Consider the following 8,113-nt stretch of genomic DNA (forward strand, 5'->3'; position numbering starts at 1 on the left):
TTGAACTGGTTAACTTCTGGTGTTGATTTATTGAACATGAATATATTTGCTGTTGTATTTGGCGGTTGAATTTTTACACTTTGCATGACGTGACTAAGTTCGGCTGCGTGCCTTCGGGTTGTTCGTTGTGGGGCTGGCTTTTAACATTGCCTCTCCACTTCATAAATCTTTTATGATGCAAATTTTCAAAATCCAAGCAGACGGGAGGTTTGTTTCAGATCTCAGCTTGGAGTAGTTAGGAATTGCTTTTTCATCATCCCGAGAGGCGTTTTATTACCATTTGTGCCTAATGAAGTCTCCGGCAAGTTTATACCGAGTCTGATAGCCTGTTTAAAATTTCAAGACTGCGGAACACTTAAAATGTTGCGAGTGAAGAGCGGGACATAATTGGCTTTCTTGCGCTATGGTCTGACAAAATACGTTACACAGCACAGCTTTAGCTTGATGTGGAGAAATGGATAAAATGTCACGGAAAGGCAGAAACCAGGTCCGCCCACATGTTCCTTCGGGGCATTTTCTCTCTGTGCTCGGCCCTCGTGTTTGTATATATATTTTTTTCAACATGGAGGATTAACAGAGATGCTACCTGCTGCCTGTTGAACTTCATCATCAACCCGTGATGCAATCATGTCATCAGATGTATAGAAAAATTAGGCAATGGTAATGTACAATTGCCTGAAATGGAGTTCTTTTCAATAAATGTTGCTTGTCCTTTTAATTAAACAGAACCATGGGACTTTATGCCCGCGGGTCTTTTTGCAGTCACTTTCGGATGAAGACGGAATTTGCTAATATCACCGAGCAACTTGTCATTTGAGGTGATTAATTAAAAAAGGAGTTGAAATTAGGGATCAAATGAATAATGGCGAGCGCGGCTTCGTTCCTGACCTTGTTCAATTTTTAATGAGTTCAGTACAATAGAGATTCATTTTTATAAATGGAGCTACAGGCTCACGTGAACACTGCAGATAATTAAAGATTGTCTTCTTATTATCCAGATTTTTGCCGGGGAAAGTAAGTCCCGTGTTTGGGATTCTGCAGCTCACACTTGATAAGCATTCAAGGAGCCAGATGAAAACACAGAGATGAATATATCAAGACACTCCCGAGACTTGTGTTCCCAGGAGAGATTATCACAAAGACCTTTTCAATCCTGATGTTGGCTGCCTCGGGAGGAAGTCAGAGTTGTTTGCCATGTGAGAGATAAACAAGATTCTTGTCGGTAAGACTTGACAACAATCAACCTCGCATTACAACTGAATCTTAAAGGGGACAAATTGTGGAAGGGAAATTGTTGCGTCTTTGGAGTGCCAAGTACGAGACACGACTGCCTCGTCAAACCAGGCTAATTTATTGACCGCCACTGTCAGTTTCATTTGTTTATGGTCCGTAAAAGGACAACATACTGCTGAGCTACGGCCTACGTTCAAACAGGCATTTTATCCAGGCAGCAGTATTTCACTTAATGTGAGCTCATAAAATTCAAGAAAGAGAAAATAAATCAATGGTACAGTATTAAAATAATTAAGTGATTAAACCTAAAAAAAAAATTAAATCAAAGTATTAAAATAATAATATAATAATTAAATAAATAAGAATAAAATAAAACCAAAGTATTAAAATAAGTGATAAAATCATGGTGGATTTTTTTTTTTTTTTTTGCAAATCCTCGGTTGCCAGTATAATGATCACCATTCAGATGTCATACTGTCATTGCCTTGCAGTTGCGTGTTATTCTGGGCTGTCAGCGGGCCGTCTGTTACGTTTTAATTACAACGGCAATCGGGAGGATATGCGGACCGTGAGAGGCAACTTATTTATGGAGTGTGATCTCAACTGGATCACATGGAAACATTTTTGAATTTGGAGAGACTTTATGCCTTCTTCCTGGAACTGGGTTGTTTTCGCTCTTTACGAATCCGTTTTAAAACTTGTATCATTGACAATTACTGTACATCACGTTTAATGATGGCAACAGATTGATCTTAAATAAAAAAAAAACGGTTATTTGATCAAACCAATTAGTGATTAATTTGAGGTGTGTGTAATGAAGGGTAAATGTTATGTTGACAGTGGTAAATGAGGAAAAAGGTTTGCAGGGGTGTCGAGGGTCTCCTCAGAATGGCACAGATAATGAAGTGGTGGGACTCCAATGTTTCTCCTTTGCTGTTGTTGCAGATCAAACCAGACTTGCGCAGCCTAATCAAGCTCTCGGCTTGAGACGTGTGATTTGGACTTTTTTTTTTTTTTTTTTTAATTGGAGGGAGAAAGAGTGTCTGGGTCTATTTGTGGTGTGGCGCAGTGTTGGAAATGCCAGCTGTCATGTCCTGACTGTGCTGGAACAAAAAGTTATTTGGAAAGCTCCACGCCACTTGTTGAAATGCTGGTAAAAAATGTCATTTTGTACTTACGGTATTTTTTCTTGAATCATGATTGACACTTCAGACTAGTCCGCAGATGCATGGCCGACAAATCCATGTCCACGATGGGGTTCAAGCCAAGGTCCTTTCTCTCCTCCCTCTTGGCTCTGTGTTGATGGATCCATGCCATATATTTGGGTGTACCATCGGTATGTCAATAATGTCAGCGTAGAAATGTGATTTTGATTTCAAAAGTCGATAAGACACCTCCAACCGAAGCCCGGGTGTAGTTTTTGGAGCTTTTTAATTGACACAAGCAACCTAATACTGTGTACGCGCTGTGCTCCTAATACCTGACACATGGAATTTCAGCTTGCCATAATATTGTCCTTGTACAGCTTGAGTTTGCACAGCAAAGCAAAAGGGGATGAAGAAAAATTGCAGGAAGAGCCAGTCTGCCTCGCTTCGCCCCGCGCCGGCCATAAAGCACACTCTCATTTAACCTGGATGGCCGGCGTGGCCAAAAGCCAAGAGCACAACAATGCAGACATGGCCAGTTAGTCTCAAACGCTTGTCCGCTGCTTGTTTCCAACTCTTTTCACCCTGACTCTCCTCTAGTGTTATCTGATACTCAGACCATGTGCGAACCACATTTTTTTTATTTTTTCTGCCAAACTGAATGCAACTATCTTGCCGATTTTAAACTGCTCTCTTGATTACACTCATTGGACTTTGCCAAGTTATTAATTGTGTTTACACAAGCGGGCCAACAAGTACATTCATGTTTGACTGAGTTTTTTGTCCGTATCTCATGATATAGAAATACCACTTGAATTAATCAAGAATGTGTCTATCATGTCCCATGACCGGCATGATTCAGTCTCATGATGTTAAGATGGGTTAGTGTTATGCTGAACAATCACGGAGGGGCTCATACTAACCAGATTAGTGCTACAATGTTTTATTGTATGACATCTGTTGCGACCAAAATATTGTTGTAAAGATTAAGGATAGTTAGGAATTACAGATATTTGTTCTTAATTGCTTCCCACCACTACCATGAAAGAATAATGTTCCTTCATCCTTCCCATTCCCCCCTATTTTGTTTATTTATTCAGCCTTCCTTCATTCTTTCAACCACCATTTCTTTCTCCTTCATTCTTTCCTTCCACCCAGCCCCACAATCAACATTTTTATTTTGCTCAAGAATAGGCGAAAAAAAGTCACTTTAAGTGCAGGGAGGCTTGCTTTCTTCAGCGTCATGTCTGACAAGCATGACACCTGCTTTCCTCTCCCCATTTTTAAATGATCAACAAACATGCTGTCATGTTCCAAAGGCACGGCCACGCCTCCCCTTTTGGCCCTTTACACGTGACCTGATCCCGCCTACCTTTTTCTCCGATTGGTCGCTCAGTTGAGGCGCTGCGTACCACGATTGGTCGCTGCGCACGCCCTTCACAACTACCGTTGTTGTCTTGGCGATGTGACGTCAAAGCGCGTTTTTCTGTTCATTCTAGTCCCTTTTGTGTCCCTTAATTATAATTTAGGATGAAAGACTATTAGTTGGTTATCTGCTCGCAACTTTTGTAGAAACAACAGATTGATTTTGTGCGCGTGCGCAAAAAAGAGCGAGTGACTTAAGTGGGCGTGGGCGAGGAGTGATGACGTATGATGAGGGGGCGGTGCCTTGCTGTCAAGAGGCAGACTGGCTTTTTCTGAGTTTGTCAGCTTCCCCCTCCTCCTTCTCAACACCCCCGAAAATAGCAGCCCAGCGTGTTCAGTGTGTTCAGTGAACGTTTTGTCCAGCGGATCCCGCCGATAGTGTCCTCAACAAACCCGACCCGGGACGAAAAAGGTGAGTGATCGCAAATAGAAACATTTGTTGTTGCAAGGCGGCCGTGGCTGACGAGGGCGAGTTGGTAACGCCAGAGGGAGGCGTGCAGTACAGTATAGTACAGTGGTTCGTCGAGATTGGAACACGTAAAAAAAAAAAAAAAGTAACATTTCTTTTCACTGATAAAATTGTCAAACGGCTGTTTTACTGCTGCAACGGTTTACTTTGCGCGGTAGTAGGACGTCACAATTCTACCTGTCATTTGCTCCTAAAACGAGAGAAAAGTTGACAGTCCTTCCCCTTTAACCTGATTAAAGTGGATATTTGAGTCCGTTTGGCTAAAGTTTGCCCAGTCTATGATGATCAATGTCTTATTCACCGTGCCAATCACCATGGCAGCACCTGTTTTTTTTTTCCATGCGCAATTGGCGTGCGTTCTTGTTATTTAGACAAGAGAAAACTTAATATTCATATTACTCCTCCGAAACTAGTCTAACTAGTCTATTATGTGATTTGTTTACCCCCCCAAGATTTTTGAACGTTTTGTACAGCATGTCTAAACAGTGCAGATCACCTTTGTGCATGCATGATTTGCACTCCTGCTTAGATTTTTGTTTTTTCCTTTTTAGACTTCAAAAAAGGTCACATTTTTCTTCTCTTAGTAAAACTAGTCATGACTTCCATTTTGCTTGCTACGGTTGAACTTTTACACTTTCACAGTCAAAACCACTTGATGTGTGCATCATGATAAGAAAAAAAGTTGACAGTTCAAACCTCAAACCTTTGCGTTAAATGTGCCCACTTTTGATGATCTGAGTCTCCAGCACCTGTTTTTTTCTTTCCATAGTGGCACGCTTGCTATTGTTTTTTTGTCACGTAGCTAGGAGAAAACCTGACAGCATTCATTGTTTCTCATTGCATGCAAGTTGACATCCTGGGTGGTTTACGCTTCTGGTCTTGTTGATCTCGTTGTTGTTTAGACACGCGAAGAGATTCGCTGCCAACTCTTCGCACTTGAAGTAAAAATGCTGCCAGATTGAAGTTATTAATAATTTATTTTGGAAAGTCAGGACTATCTGGCTGCTTTTTAGTGGAATTTAGGTATGAGGGTGTATTGTAAGAAGTAATATGAGATACTTTTTTTTCACAAAGAATGCATTTTGGGACTTTTGTTTGCTCGTAGTCTTGCTAGCTCATCTGCTCACTCTTGAGCTATGCAAACTTCTCATTGGAAGTCTTGGTCCAACTCCAAGCTTAGCTCAACTGTATTGAATTCCCAATTCCCAGCCCGAGTCGTGCGACGCTGTCGTAGTCGTCTGGTATTTGTCTTTGGTCACGATGGCCGTTACGGCGCAGCAGCCTAGCGGCTGTTTGCCGCTCGATTATGATGGCAAAGCAAGCGAAGCAGCCTCCAATCTGCAGTCATTAAGGCCCGCGCGTCGCCTCGGGCCTCAGCGATAATGTTGCTCATAATCCTCGTCACGTGATCTTCGATGCGTAATTTGCGGACAAGAAGCATTTGAACAATTTATGAGCTGTGTTAGTGCTTCTGATTGAGCTGTCGTCCGCGTCTGACTTGTGCATGAGTTGTTGGGTTAACCTCAGTGACCCATCATGTAAATGTTCTTTTCTTTTTTTTGACAGTTTATGAAAATCCCATAGGTCTCTAGTAAGGTGCGTTTGGAAGTCGTCAGCGTTTTTTTCCTCGAGTTCCTAATCGAAAGGGAGATAGAGGATGTGCGAGGAAGAGGGCAGCTGCAGCGTCCTCTCCCCGCACTCAGTCCCCACTTTAATCTCGACGCTTCAGCGTTCTCCTTCCACCGCAAATGTGGAGTGCGTGGGCGCGTCGGATCTGCAATTAAAGCCGGTTGTCAGAAAGAGAAAACGTGTTTTTAACACACAGCGATAAAAGACCTTCTCCCCTGTTTTTCTCTCTGGGTAAGAAGTGCAAGGGCACTGGAGATTGGAAAAGAAATATTTTTATTGTTGTCATTGTAGTCCAACAGCAAACTTATCTATACTTTAAATTAAATCTTGACTTGGTCAATTGAAAAAGAAGTTCCAGTCTATTGACATGTTCACAATTTTTTTTCCTCAGTTTTTTTTTTCTTTCTTTTGAATCAAAACCATTTTTACTATTAGAAGAGGTTGCTCAGTGAACGCACCCCCCCCCCAGCCCCTCCCATTTGCCTGAGAGAGCATTTGGTAACATGAGTCATTGTTTATTGGCGCGCCATCATCAATATGGAGATTTCAGCGTTCTACTGTGAGACCTGGAGGTCACATGCAGAATCTTGAGCCTGGCAGATAATGTTTTACAATGCCGTTTACCGGACGCCATCCCCCCCCCCCCCCTGCCCAAAAAAATCCCTCTCAATAATCCTCATATAGAATCATTCCCGCCGCTTGATGATAAACAATAATTCATATGAACATATTTATAATTTACAATTTGGGTTTTGTGCTAAATGGGTCACCATGTGTGCTGTCATGCTAGCACGAAAAGCTTTGCTAGCTTCACAGTAAGTCTTCAATTTGCCCCCCCCCCCCTACTTTTCTGTTTGAGCAAAAAAATCGCTTGACGTGAGTGAATGAGGCCCTGTTTGTATAGCAAGACGGCAAGCGGCGACCTTTCAACTATCCTGCTATGGATCGAGACCGGTTAGCGAGCCCTTGGCTTCGACTCACTCAGCACGTGAGTTGCTGAGCAGGGCAAAGCAGCTCAAGGCTCGGCCGAGCTTGTCATTTGTTTTTATCCTGTCAAACGGTTCTGACACGAGGTTTGGACCGGACTTTGGCGTTTGCTTGGAATGGTTGTCTAAGTCCTTCCTTGCTCATAGTTACCTTCTCTGTTTTGACTTGTGGTGGAAACTTGAGGTGATGACTTTTGCAAAGTCATTTAGCACCTTTGTGAGATGTCACCTCCACTCATTTTGACTTTCTGGGGTGTGCAGGAAGAACCGCACAATCACACTCTGCATCACTTGCAAGAGTATGTGGGTTCACTCAAAACCAGCAAGGCCGAAACTTTTGTGGCCCGTAAGGTTTCACATCAGTCATAAAAAGTGGTGATGCCATTGAAAGTGACTCTCAGAACAAGGCGGGTTTGCTGAGTTGCATTTTATCAGAATTTAAATGAGACTCGAAAAAAAAAAACATACAGTAAATCAAAGGAATATATTACAATCTAATTTACTAGATCAAAAGATTCCCATGATGACTAATATACTCTATGTATTAAATTCCTGATGCAGATAAACAATTGGATTATGAGCGTGGAAAAACATTTCTATAATGTCCTCAAGTTCTGAGCGAGTTAGCCGATTTTGATAGCATTGTCCGTAGAAAAGAAGCATTGTGGTCACGTTGGACAGAACTAGCAATACGATTAAAGAAAAAAACAACTTGATGCCCTATTTCAGTCACAGGAAAGCAATATTTCATATTTGTCGAACGGTAGACAAACAAACCGATTGTTCGTTTGCTAGTCCGATCCAGTAGCTGTGGGAAGCCCCACAGGAAAGGAGCCCGGCATCCTTGTTTTTTCATCTGTTTGAGGAACCTTGTGAACCAAGACAGCTGGAGGCGGCGGGAGGTAAGCCGAGTCGCGGCCTTATTCAGCAAAACGCATCAAGCATTACGACAGCAAAAGGGAAGCGACGCCCCCGCAATCACGCACGGACTCCTGTCGAACGGACCCCGATCCGACCCACAGTCCATAAGTTGAAGACTCTTCCGTGGTTCAGAGAGAGCAATTTGGGCTCTGATTGGATGCTTGCTTTGTTGCTCTTCTCTGCACGTCTCACAGGGGATTGTGATTCTGTTGCGAGGTGTGCAGTCTGCCCGCTGATTGCGCCTCTGCTTGCCCGTCGAGGTGAAAATGGTGTGGGGTTCTTCGCCAGCGAGCCATCGGTGGCCC

At 42.7% G+C, this 8,113-nt stretch overlaps 1 protein-coding gene across 4 annotated transcripts in view; it reads left to right on the top strand.

The window, feature by feature from the left end:
- Positions 1–8,113, top strand: part of mef2aa (myocyte enhancer factor 2aa) — a 56,138-nt gene that overhangs the window by 15,864 nt on the left and 32,161 nt on the right. For 3 of the 4 annotated variants that reach the window (XM_088377641.1, XM_088377644.1, XM_088377643.1), the window contains exon 1: positions 4,048–4,215. The exons of the other annotated variant lie outside the window; for it this stretch is intronic. The gene's annotated coding sequence lies outside the window, so the exon portion shown is untranslated. Of the gene's footprint in view, positions 1–4,047; positions 4,216–8,113 lie in introns of those variants that run through there. 4 annotated transcript variants of the gene reach the window in all.

Source organism: Syngnathus floridae, chromosome 6 (assembly GCF_059516105.1).
Source record: "Syngnathus floridae isolate MCC-2025c chromosome 6, RoL_Sflo_1.0, whole genome shotgun sequence".
Lineage (NCBI taxonomy): Eukaryota > Metazoa > Chordata > Actinopteri > Syngnathiformes > Syngnathidae > Syngnathus > Syngnathus floridae.